Below are 14,142 nucleotides of genomic sequence, written 5' to 3' on the forward strand. Positions count from 1 at the left end.
GAGAGGTCTTTAAAAACCAAATATATCTTTGTATCCTTGTCATACTCCTTTAAGGAATATGCTTAAGGAGAAAAGGGAACTTAGTGGGAAAAATATTATTGAGAAATCTGACTTTTCTGTTAGGGACTTCAAGTCCCAAGATGCCCAGAGTACTGGGACGAAGAAGAGGGCTGCAGAGGCACAAGTGTCAAGAGGACAGCCCATTACGGTTAATGACCCACAACTGAGGAGGGCTGAAAGGCATAAAAGGCCCCCTCAGGTGGAGGCCAAGAGGCCAAGGTGGAAGACGACGAGGCAGCCGAAGCAGAAGCAGCAGTAGCAGGAGAGCAGTAGTAGTAGTAGTAGTTTGTGGAGAGGTTTGGGATTTCCCAGGAAACAGCAGAGGAAAAAATTGTGGAAGAGCCGGGACACCGGGACCAGAGTGGTGAGAGAAATTGATGCAAGTCCTGAGAGGGTTGTATGGGCTTGGGAATTCAGTTGCAGAGGTTGTGCAGCGGAAAGCGTACCTTTCTGTGACTTTCCCCATTGTGAAGCGTTCAGCGGTGGCAATTAAGCACCGTATCGCTGGGAAGATTTAGCTGCAAAGGTTGTGCAGCGGAAAGCGTACCTTTACGTGACTTTCCCCATGGTGAAGGGTTCAGTGGTGGCAGGTGAGTACCGGATCTCTGGGAGACACGCAAGGGCTCTGGAAGTCGCAAACGCGAGACACCGGAAACCGGGCAGGAGAAGTTGCCAGGCCGCGCAGCAGAACTGAAGCAGAGGAGCTGGAAGCAGCGGGGTACACAGACACGCATGCCAAACTCAGTGAGTTAACTATTATTTTGTGACCCTGAGTGGTCTGTGATTACCCGTTGCTTGAATCCAGATTCCCTGTTGAATACCAAACTGATATAAAACAAATTACTGATCGTGACACATACCAAACTGATGTAACACAAGGTAGATGGCATAGAGAGACTTTAAAGATCCCACAAGAAGGAGGTGATTGTGAAATAGTGGGTGATTATAACAACCAATTAAACAAAGTGCAGTTTCTCAAAAAGGAAACATACACTACCATTCCCAAAGCCAAAAGGGATGCACATTAAGGCAATTGAGAAACAACCAGGGTTGCCTAAGCCAAAAGAAGGTAACTGAGCCAAACAGGGTGTGTGAAGAATATTGCCCAGGTGTAGAGAATGTTTTAAACCCACATTGGCAAATCCAAAGAAGTGTGAAGACGAGAAAGAGTTATTATCAGGATTTGGTTAATACTACAAAGCTGGAATAAGTTTGTCATGTCAGGAGGGCTGGCCTTCTGATAAAAGAGGTTCAGGGGGAACGAGGCATTGCCTGTCTTGCGGTTGCCAAACACTGCGGTGTACTAAATAGCACCAGTGTGATTCTTGTATCACTTGAAGAAAATCTTAAATATAAATGTGTGAAGAATAAGGCATTGTTAAAACCTTTGAAGTTGATCCTTACAACAGACGTATTGAGAAGTAGTAGTTGCGCCTGGCAAGGGAGTATACCAATTGGACAGAGGAAAGCTTTGTTAAACAATTGTGAACCACCATTGGAATCCAAGTTGGAACTTTGTGTTGTCAAATTGGATTAGAAAGAGAACTGAAGTGGAACTTTTTGTTATGACACACGATTTCCTTATTCTTTTTGAACATTTAAAGAAAGAACTTCTTGAATCTGAGGAAGGGGCATTCGCCCAGGTTATCAGAAGAAGCAGATAGTGTGTTGTGACTTCTACCGTTATATTTGTTGTTGGTAAATGGTCATATATTTCCTAATTGATTTATTGTGTATATAAGTGTGAGGAACATAAACCTTTTATGTTAGAGTGTTTTCCTATAGTTTATTTTAGGCAGAGAAATCCTTGTCAGGGTAGGGATAGTGAGTAGTTTATCTAACCCGTTGTGTTAACAAAAAATTGCATCTTTTGAAAAACCTTCACAAAGTGTCACAAGTTTCTCCCTTTCTCACCTGTTTCTCTTTTCTTGTGACTTTCTTGGGCATAGCTTCCATCTTTCTTACTGTCCGGGACTTGTATAAACCTGGATACGGGTCTTTGAAGTCCAGCGTGAGGTTGTAGCCTTCCTCTAGGAAGCGTTCGGTATCCGGGCGAGGAACCAGGAAGAAGGTGAGTCCGTTCGAAAGGAGTTGGGCTCCGACTCCGAGCACAGGAATTTTCCAGGAGATTAACCACGAAAACAAGGTAAGGGGAAAGGAATGAAAGAGTTCCAGGAAGGAAGGAACAAGGTATCAAGGAGAGCGCAAAGCGAACTTCGGAAACGCACGTCTAAATACACCAAACAATAGCGTTGAGACGCGCGGCGCCACAGGGGCGTGGCCTTTTTCTAGGAAGCCGTACGTTGCATGAAAAGGCTGGTGTGCAGCGCTTCAGAAGCGCCGGCCATGATGGTAGGACCGCAGAGTCTACACCGGGGTGCATCATGGACCATGAAGTCCAGAACGGGTGAATTCGGCGGATCATGACAGAAAGTTGTCTGCCTCACATTTCATTTGAGACCCCCTGACAATTCCCACCTGCTCTATGTTCAGATGAGGTTATAAATCCTGTGGTTATGGGAGTTTGAGAAACCAAGGGGTATCTCACCCACTAGTCCTGGGGTCCGGTGAAAAGAAGTAGCCCATTTGAAAGTCTCCCCGAAAAGTGCATTGCAAGAGTGAAAGTAAATAGTGAACGTTGAGTCGAAGTGGTCCTGCAGTGGTCTGTAACGGAACCCAAGCACATTCGAAAGACTTTAACATCCAAATGTGGTCCAAGCCCGATTTAGGTAGACCCCAAGTGTGTTAAGCTTGGGAAGGAAGCCCCCTTGCAACTTTGTGTGAACTGTATCGTGAGAGGTCTGAGCCTGTCAGATGGGGACCTATGAGAACAGTGTGGTGAAAGGTCTGAGCCCAGCAGAGGAAGACCTTTGTGAACGTTTTGGTTGAAGCATTATTTTGAAAGTCAGAGAAAGGAACTTTAAATGTGGAAGGACAGGTGGGCCTCAATCCACGGCTTTGAACTGTGTATTGTGTTGGAAGCCGAGCCAGAGTGTCATCTTGCCTACAAGGATCGCCTTACCACGTGAGGCCTAATGTGGGGAGGAGAGTTGGTTCAGCCACATTATCATTTGAACACTGACTTTTCTTTGTGCATACATTTTCTCCTTTTTACACTTTTTTTACAAGAGATAGTGCAGGCATTAGGTTTTTGTTAGCATTGGGCATTTTGATTTCACACACTGCACTAGGACTGTTTTGTTTATCGTTTGATGATCGAGACTACTCCTATCTTAGATATAGGGCAGAATAGGAGTTTCTCCAACGCCAACATTTGCAATAAAGGTTTTACAAATTGTATCCATTATGTCAGTGTCAATACTTGTGATACAAGCCTTCCCTACATGAGGTCAGCATATACCTCACTCTGTTCATGACCTTTACCTGCTGCTCTGCGTCCCTTTTCTGAACATCAAGCTTTCTGACTGACTATGCCTGTGAAACTTCTAGGGCTGAATCTTCTATGTAGAATTGGGAGAGTATTTTCTGAACTACTAGTGGTATTTATTTGGATGTCGCCGCACATAGGGGACTGGAATTTTTACTTTGTTGTATGATTTATCAACTCAGACAGATTTACAGCAGGAAAACACGTCCTCTTTGCAAAAGGGACTGTCAGGCCAAATTCCTCTGCAACTATGGACCCCTCATGCAAATGAGGTTGGACACATATTGACCAAAAAACATGTACCTATGACTCTGAACCCAGCCAAACCTCTTTCACCTATCCTGCAAGATGCCTCTTCGAAAGAAGCAGAAGAAGGTATAAAACTTGTCATTGAATCTCTTCTTCTCCAAGGAATTATTGTGCCAATTCATTGCCCTTTCAGCGCTTTGGTGTAAGGTGCTATGTAAAACGAAATAAAATACAAAAATAAAATACCACTATTTTGCCTGTGAAGGAACCTGGCAAGGAGACTTATCACTTTGTACTGGGCAGTGAATACAACTGTATTGCCTACCTTTTCTATTGTTCCCAAAACTGCAACCATTCCATTTTGTATCCCTGCAAGTGCAACCCATTACCGAGTGTTTGATTTGTGCTCCATATTTTTCTCTGTATTTGTACAAATTGACTGCCTTCTTTTGTTTGCCTTGACTTATTACATTTAAGATATGCATTCACAAGACTTCCACAGAGATTTGTAGAAATCTCAACCTTCTTTTCCAAGAACTTGAAGAGTCATCTCAACGCTCTTGTGTTCAAAGAAGAGTCTGTTTTGACACAGTATGTTGACGGCTTGCTGATTGTATCCCCATCGATAGAAGCCTTCATAAAGTCCACATACTAGATAGAGTTGAAGATGACTGACATCGAACACAGGATTTTACTTAAACAATAAACCCTGCCCACCGGGGGTTTACCGGGCCAGGTAATGCCTGGGACAGTTAGAAGCCAGAGTGAAGTGAGGTAGGTTACCAGAGCTCGGGAATTACCTCTCCCGGTAAAGCCCCCCCCCAGAGGGGCTTATTGCTATTAGCATCCTAGCATAATAGTTTTTTGTTAAATTGAGAAATGGCAAGGCTGCTGCTTCTTAATTTAAAAATACACAAACCAAGATGGCCACCATGGATTAGGGAGAAAAGAATTATGCAAAGTCCCTTCTCCCTTTTCATGGTGGTCATTTCCATGATGGTGATGCGATCAGAACATAAGTGTTTCCGGATCCGGCTAGGGACAAGGGAACACATGGTAAGTGGTGGGGGTTTGGTTGAGGGATGTGGAAATAAGTGTTGGGGGAAGGAGCAGAAGGGAGCATAGCACAGATTTAGCTGTGTTCAGACAGGGAAGATGGCGGCCTCCCATGAGGTAAAGACCCCGTTCCAGGCCTCTTGAATGCCCTCACCAAGTGCTAACGTACATTAAAGCTGTGATCCTAACCATATGACTTGCTGATGCTTTTCCATTTCCAGCATATTGTTACCTAATTTAAAGGTACTTAGGCTATTGATCTTAGATGTACTATGAATAATGGGCTGGGGCGACACTGCCAGGGCAGTGTGCCTCAATGTCGATGTAGTTCACTTAATGCATTAACTATTCTCCCGGAATTGTATGTTCTTGACCATGTAAGTGTTCAATAATCATCCTAATAAATTCCAGTATTTGAGACCTGCTGATTAGCAAAGCATGACTAGCTTCGAGTCTCACACTCTCCTGACAAAGCGCCTGCTCAAGAGTTTGGTCGGTAATCTGGCTGTAAATCTTTGGAATTGCTACCAAATTCAGTTACTGTTACCACCACTTGGTCTCATGGCATTACCATTGGATCACAAGTAGTGCTAAGGCAGCGAAAATCCCCATTGTAAGGAGTCTGCAGTACTCCATGGGAATTTCTTGTGGATGTACTGTGAGCGGTAATGCTGCATGGTAAATCTGTCAACTTGTAGCAGTAAAATGGAAGATTTACCTGAAGATTTTTGTTGGAGCTAAAACGTATGCCTTACTGCCAAAATGGACTGTGGCAGTTTGGTAATGAGGTGATCAATTGATGGCAACATAATTACTGCCACTTTACTGCCATACTCGTAATGAAGTTCACAATACCTTTGTTCTTGGCAGAGTGGTCCTCTCTTGGGACTGTGGGGGAAAATCTGGAATTTAACATGTTATGTACTCCCGTAGTATACTGCTGCATTATAATATTGAGTAGGTTCTGCAAACTACTCTGTTAAAACAACTGTTTATTTCTTGGGCGAGGTGAGACTTTAGACTTTACTGCACATGTAATTGCAATAAAGGCTGTTCACCTAGTGTGAAACTATGCTCTCCTCCACATATCTCGCCTCTGACATGTTTCCTTTTTGGCATAAGTAAGCGTGTTTTAGGCTCCCACTTTCCTAGGAAAAGCAGCTTCAGTATACGGAAGTCATCATACTGAAAGCTTGCTCGCCTGCCTCAGACATGTGTGAAACTTTGAGGAGTATATTCAGCCTCACTAAATGTATCGCTTTATGCTGCCCTTCCTGATAACACTGCATTACATGTAAGAACACAGCTGGTATCAAAGACTTGGATAGAGGGGCTTTGTTCCCTATTTGTAACATTGTTTCAGTATGATTTCTTGCCGTGTCTGGACCCCCCCTTCCATTGAAATGCTTGTGTTCTTTGGTTATAAGAGAACAGTGCCTGGGGGAGGGAGGGTGGTGGGGGTTTCTCACCTGTGTCGAAGTCTCACACTGTTGTTGGTTTGTTTTTGTTCTTTTGCTTGCTGTTTACTAATACATCAATCCACCAGAATAGTCAGTAGGAAATTCTTCGTCGACAGTACAAATGGAGGTAAATTAGCATTATATCTGTCTAGGCACTTTGAATATACCTTGCCCTAAGCACCTTCTTAATGATTCTGTTTGCCAGGAAACCATTGCTTGGTGAGGAGTAAGAGAGTGGGGAATGATAACGGAGAAAGATCATCTTACGGCCATTGCATCTGACAGAGGAGGCTGAACACCATTGTCTTTTCAGCATGGTGACACATTTCTGTGCACCGACAGAAGGCTTGGCCACAGTGGGAGGGTTCTGATTAGAAAGTGGTTGATGATTCTTTCTGAAGATACCTGAGTGACAATGCTCTGTCTGTGGTTGCCATGTTGATATGGTTCTGTTGACATTGGTCTATCTGAAAAAGGAAGGGAGGCGCATTTGGGTCTGGACACTCAAGGGTGCATAGGTATAGGTGAGAAAACACATACGTGGTTTTGTTTCTGTAAGTCAAGAGTGGCTATATTTGAAGAGGAAGCTCTGTCAGGTGGCTTAGTTCCTAGAGATACAATTGTCATTGGTGTACATGGAGAGAAGAGGTTATGGGCCTCATTAGGACTTTAGAGGTACGCTATTAGCGCCATGGCTGCCTCCAAAATTGTGTCGAGGTCCGGTCTGTTGGAGTGGGGACTTACTGGGACATTCCACCCTAGGCGGACCCGGTAAGTCCCCATTCCAAATGCTATTCCACATTCCCATTTGAGCCCCCATAGGGCTCAATGGGAATAGGGAAGTAGATAATAACGGTACCGCAATTTGCGGTACCGTTATTAGCGCCCTGGTCCCTTAGCGGGACCCGTAAAGGATGTGTGGTCAGACCACACGTTCTTTGAGGCTCCCGCTAAGGGACCACGGAATTGGGTGGTAAGGGATTACCGGCACCGGTCTCCTTACTGGTGCCCGGTATCCCTTACTGCCCAACTTGTAATGACCCCCTTAGCCTCTGAAGGTTTTTGATATCGTTGAACTGGAACTGTGAACCTCAAGCTAGTGAAGCCCAGGAGTGTGCTGTGCTCAGAAGTCCCGCCTTGTCCCGTGCCTAAAACGCGGGGAAGGGAGATCCAGCCATACCATCTTGACTTATCATTTTGTGAACACCTCTTTCTTTCCTGGTGAACATTATCCCACACTGTTTTTGCAACTTAGTGGTAAGGATTGGCAATAGGTTTTTATTTAGTATAGGCCCTTTTTTATTTGACAATACGCCACTAGGACTGCCTTATTATTATTTGATGGTCGTAGCTTGCTTCCATATTAGATATAGGTTTAGATTAGGTGTTTTTCTCACCCATTATAAAGTTTAATAAACACCCTTGAACTATGATCACTTGTGTCTGTCTTTACTGTTGCCACCATGAGTTCCTTACACTTGTCTTATCCTTGATGACTAATACACAGGGGCTGGTGAGATCCACTTGGCTCAAGAAGACCTGCATTTTGAGCAACCCCAAGACATGCTGTGACCTTACTGGGCTGCAATACCCCAATACCCTGGGACCTCGAGCCATGGTGCTGTGCATGGTCTTCTGAAGTCTGAATCTATCCACATCATTGGTGGTCTCCTTCTGGCTCTCCAGATTCATGATTTGATTTGAATCCCTGAAGTCCCCTCACCAGAGTGCAGGACCAACAGAGTGACGAGAATCCGATGAGCGATATTTGTTCTTCATCTGGCTGCTGAAAAGTGCACCAAAACCACAGAGCCGCATCCAGCCATGAAGAAACCCTTGCATGGAGTCTTCCCTGTTGATCCCTGCTGCAAATTCCCTTCCAGTGTCCTGTATTCTGTCTTTACGACAAGGAATTCATTGACTATGGTTTTGGCTGCAGATCCTGAAGACATCCTGCTGTAAACTCTTCTTCTGTGCTGAGGCACTGTGTTGGCTGGGATATCACTCTACTTAAGTCTTTTGTGATTCCTGTGTAGCTTTGGGGTGTTTCATGTGATTGGGAGTCTTCCCATCAGTTCACCCAGGCCCGTTGGTTGAATCCTCTGAGGGTGTCTTCTTTGAAGTCCCTAAACCCTAACTAACTCTAAAGTGAATTACTTGTTTGAAGAGACTTCCACAGGATCTCTGACTTTTTCTGCGACTGAACACTATCTCACCCTGCCTACAGCTGGCACCTAGACCACTAGGGTCCTTCTTCTGCCTCAGAGAGAACTCATGCAATAGATTATGGAAACACAGGACAAGAAAAGGATTCTGCCCTGAAAAATATAACAATTGTTTAAAAGTTACTTAGTTGTAACAGAGTTGGTTTGGTAATTGTCCCTTTGAAATGAGCAGTTACAAAAGTTCTTACTTTGAATGTGTTTTGCCCTTCCTAAAAGTATACATAAGGTTATTTTACTCACCTGTGAATTGGTTCCCCCACTTCCCAAAAGTAATAGTCTTGCCTTCACCTAACTATTTCTTTCAGAATAAGTGTATACATTCACCAACTGGGTCTTGCTTCCCCTGACCTCCTCTATAGCCAATCTAGAATAAGTCTACGTTGGGTTTTACCTACCATGAATAACATTAGTTTATTCTCAAAGTCTAATATTGGGTTTTGCTTTCCCTTGTCTGCTTTATACAGATTCTAAGGGCCTCATTACAAGTGTGGCAGTCCGGAAACATGGGTGCTGGTAAGCTTACCTGCACCCTCTTTTCCGGACCCCCACACCACGAGTCTGCCTGCACGGGCCGTAGAGCCCGGCAGGGTCAGACCTGCAGGGCACAACGGCCCCCGCAGGCAGACATTTCATGGAAGCACCTGCACTGTTAGCAATGGTGCTGGTACTTCCGTCCCCTCACTCCCGTAGAGTCCTATGGAACTCTATGGCAATGGGGAGTTAGAAAATCCGCGTCGTCGGGACTTGTATTGTTAGGTGCCGGATTTGGTGTTACGTGGTTACCATCAACCTCGTAATGAGGCCTTCAATGCCTTACTTGTATACATACCTTTAAGTTGCTGGCAGCTCCTTTAAAAAGTATATATGTCCTACTCCCCTGAATAGCTGTGTGCCATTCTGAATAAGTGTACTGTGGTTTAGCTGACCTTGGTTTGCCTGGTGCAATCCTAAAATAGTGTAATGAGTTCTAGATTACCTTAGTCTGTGTTCCAATGATCTGAAGAGCAGCTGTAATAGTTTATTACAATATAAGGTTTTACCTCATATAACTTAGGGTTATACTAATGTAGTTATAGGTTCATACTGTTCAATGAATTTGTGTTCCACTATTCATAAAAGTATATGGTAACAGGGCTGGCTTACTAAGTGATTCCTTAACTGAGTGTCGCTGCATGACTGACAGGTTCCACTACCCTTGAATTAGTGACTGCATTCAAAAAGTATATGTAACCTGATTTTACTCCCCAAGAATAGCTGATTGCATTCTGAATGTGTTATAGGTTTACCTAACCTTGAACTGCTGACTGCCATTCTTAATAAGGTAATACTTTGGGTTGTATCCCTTAAATATTGAGTTGTTTTTTATAATTGTGTTTATGTATAATGTGATAGCACTTATTTACTCAGGATTCATCTTGGTGTACTTGTATTTAGATAAACCATTTGTTTTTACAATCCATAGTGTTTCAGTGTTTCTTTGGACTATATGTATGCTACAATTTCTTTGTACCAAGCAACATACCTCTCTCCCTCCTAAGAAAAGCCTGGCTGCTCTGCTCTGTCTATGCTATGCTACCAAATACTCAGGTGCTATAGCTTTATACTAAGAGTGGAGTTTTGTACTGTCTCAGTTGTTTGGTTTAGTAAAGCCATTAGTTGGACTTCAGAAAAACTGTCCTAACACTGCCATCTTCCCAGAACCTTTCAAAGTAGCGCATGTCAAACCCCTTTTGAAAAAAGCGTGCCTCGATCGCCTCCAACCAATCAATTACAGGCTCATCTCCAACACCCGGTTCTTGGCTAAACTCATCAACCGCTCTGCTTACTCTCAGCTCAACCTCTTAGCAGAATCCAACAACCTATTAGACCCCATCCAGCCACGCCACGGAACAGAAACCAAACTGATCTGGATCCGGGATGATCTCAAAGTCTCGGCAGACCCTGAGGGATGTACTGCGCTGGCTCTCCTTGATCTCTCACCAGCTTTTGACACCATTAACCACTCAATACTCCTGGACTGACTCCACTCCCTAGGAATCTGAGATTGGGCACTCAACAGGATCGCCTCGTTCCTCAACAACAGGACACAAATCGCTTTCCCTCCCCCTTTTCTCTCCACTGCTCGCCCTGTGAACACTGGAGTACCCCAAGGCACTTGCCTCTCAGCTCTACTTTTCAATCTCCACATGACCCCTCTGCCTGGGATCATCTGCTTGCACAACCTCACCTGCTATAACTACATTATGACACCCAAATTATCCTGAGAATCCCCAAAACGAGCTCCTTTCCACGACCCGACCTACCAACTTGCCTCAGAGATACAGACCTTTGGAAACCACCTCCTTCTTAACCCAGGGAAAACAGAGATCATGATGCACAGCAACGCAACTCTACTCCCGCAACATCTCCCATGGCCCCTCCCCTATCTACCCACCCCACCTCGAACACAGTCAAAAACCTTGGCTGCACAGTGGACTTGGGCCTAACCCAGTCCCACCAGATCAATAATGCATTCAAATCCTGTCATCTGGCTTCTGAGACACATTTACCCTTACATCACCTTCCCCAACAGACAGGCTGCTGCTAAGTGCATTGTCGTGTCCAGACTGGACTGTGCGACCTCCATCTACTTGGGTGCACTGGCCTACCAACTTAATAAACTCCAATGAATCCAAAACGTGGCCGCAAGACTCCTTCTTGCACTGGGACGAAGGGACGAAGGGATCACATCTCGCCTGCTCTCTGCAGCCTTCACTGGCTCCCTATTGGACGAAGGGCCGTTATGCAGTGATTATATTGAATAGAAAACAACTAATGAAATAATAACAAATGGAAAAACAACTACAACCAAAATAACACATTTTGGAAAAAACGAAAAATGGGGTTGAGAGTGGGAATAGTGGTTTTGGGGGTGGGGGAATAGTGTGACCAAAAACAAAAAGGGACTTTGGGGGGGAACCCCCTCCCCCCCAAAAACAATGAAAAAGAAATTAGTTATTCTGGTTTTAGTTGTTTTGTATTCATTATTATTTCATTTGTTGTGTTGTAATCGATATAATCAATGCATACCGGCCCTTCGTCCAATAGGGAGCCCGCATCATCCATCGAGCAGTGCACAAAGCCGGCCCGACATACCTTCAAGAGAAGGTTAGACCCTACTTCTCATCACGCACCCTAGGGTCAAGCACAGCCCTCCTGCTAGTGATTCCAGCCTCCAATTCAGCCAGGCTTGGAGGGTTCGCCTATTCCACCTTGGAACCAGCACTGTGGAACTTGCTGCCTCCCCACATTCAACACAATTAGGACTACATCGCCTCCCATAAAGCATTGAAAACCTGGCTTTTCTCTAATCCATGAAAGGGACCACCAATGGCCAGTTTTCTCCAGAATCGGCTAGAACAGCATTATCTCGAAATAGGAACAGTCCAGCCAAGGAAGCTGGATAATAAGGCATCACCACAGAAAAGTAAGAATGGTAGGGGCACGGAAGCCAGCTCAAGAGACCAGCAGGCTCTGGGCTAGGCAGCTGTGGGCTCTCTGCACCCCAGCTCAAGTACAATGGCTTAGCAGCCCCCATTGCACCAACAAGTTTGGTCATGCCCCCCCCCAGCACTCCAAATCCCATTATCCACAATCTCCAAACCTAGTTCTTGCCTTCAGTATAATCATATGCCATGACCAGGCAAGCACACTCTAAGACCAGGAGATGTCCTTCTGTACATATCAACCTGTAACCTAGAGCTCAACAGCACCCATATCTGAGCTTAATCATTAACCTTACTCATCTGGGAATCAACACACAAAGCCACCATCGCAGGACCCCCTCTCAACCTACAACATCAGGCCATGTTTCCTATCTGGGAATCAACACACAGAGCTGGTACTGCAGAGCCTCATAGCACTTATGTTTCTAACATTGCGGATGAGTCATATCATGTCACCTATCGGGTACACAAGGTGGTATATGCTCAAGTCAAGCAGCCCTGACCTACTTCGGAATTAGGCCAAGAACTCGAGGCGTTATAGCAACTATGCTTGGTTGGACTCTCCTGAGAATCATGCAGTAGCCACAAACATGTCAGGAATTTGCCCAGCCACACACCATAAACTATGACCAAGGACCTGGAAAATTGACCCTCTGACACACCTACTACAGAGCCTCTGGAAAAAGGACCGTCCACCAGGCAAATACAACATACTCTGCAACAGCCAAAGAATCTCTCTTGGAGATCCATTATCACGGACCATCAGGACAGACACGGCCATCTCATTGGGTTCCGGAAAGTAACCAGGAACACAGGCTTCCTACCAATAAGCACAGACATTTACAATACATTACAATATGCTCAATCTCCACTTTACACCAACAAACAATAGAATGCAGCTACACCCCTCAATCAATTCCGGTCTACCTGCATACATACCTGCACTACTCCATGAGCACCTCAACACTCTGTTAGAACGCAGTTATACCCCATGAAGAAATCGGCCTAACTGCACACATAATCTCTTACACAGGCAAACAGGAGCCAGAATGCAGACTCGGAGGCCAATTACCTTGCTGCACACATTCCCTTGATCTCTCAAACAATGGACCACACCTAGCATTAGAATGCGGCCACCTCCACGTAAACCGCACTGGCTGCACACTTACTGAGTGCACCTAAGCACTATATGCTACCCTACTCTCGCCACTGACCAGGACTACGGTCCCCAAGGGCATTCAACCCACATCGCTTTGAGATCATACGAATGGTATTTAAGGTGCTATACAAATGTACGATAACATAACATTTTCACTTTGCCCCTGCTAACACCAGAGCTGTAACCATGAGAAGGGGGTTGGGTTATTTGTATTCAGCATTTTTATAAGATGTGCCTGTTCCACTTGCATATATTTCATACGTAAACTTTACCATTTGACAAGACCGGATGTAGAAATGTAGTTGTTACATTAATATTACTGACCAGTCTAGGTGCTTCTCATAGTGATACCAGGCAATTTGTGAGAGAAACCAGATATTAGCATTCCTCATTCCAACCTTCTCTCACTTCTGTCCAGTTCGCAGACAGCTTATGTTCTTATCACTTCCTTCAAAAGATTGCTTTTGGACTTAACCAAAAGTAGACAATTAGCCATAACAATTACTGCTAGTGCACTCAAAGTGTAGAACACACTGCCTTCTCCGAATCTTGGGCAGTAGAGATCTGAAAACATTTGTTCAACTAACATAACATAGAAGATGGCAGGGTTCAATTAAGTGAGTGGAAGCAATAACTTTCAGATCCCTGCAACCTTAAAAAGGTCCTTATAATGTTATGGAACCAAAATGGGGGACATAATGGGAGCATAGTTTGGACAACGCTGACAGAGTTTGTTGAAGGGGTAAATCTGATGAAGGTGCAGAGTCTGGCAGAGGTAGAGTTATGTTGGGTGGGGCGCGTGCACTTATTTGGGCCTAGGTCAGCAGAAAGCCGAAATACTACACTGCATAGAGGTAAGTGTAACAATATACTTTTGCAAATGGGTTAGTCACTATGACTGCAGTAGCCACACCTCTTATTGCTGTGTTTTCCCATTCATAATCATTTAAAGATTTTAAAGAGTGTTATAACAACTTGACTGGGTCTCCAAGACCTCCTTTGTTCCAGAGTGTTACTATGTGTGAATCCTGTAAACCCTTCACTCTTTATTTGCCTTTGT

General features: G+C 44.5%; 1 protein-coding gene across 1 annotated transcript in view; it reads left to right on the forward strand.

Annotated features, from left to right (window-relative positions):
* LOC138566067 (protein HEG-like) overlaps positions 1-14,142 on the forward strand; it is a 375,817-nt gene that overhangs the window by 138,054 nt on the left and 223,621 nt on the right. The window lies entirely within an intron of this gene.

Source organism: Ambystoma mexicanum, chromosome 2p (assembly GCF_040938575.1).
Source record: "Ambystoma mexicanum isolate Mex_15411 chromosome 2p, UKY_AmexF1_1, whole genome shotgun sequence".
NCBI lineage: Eukaryota > Metazoa > Chordata > Amphibia > Caudata > Ambystomatidae > Ambystoma > Ambystoma mexicanum.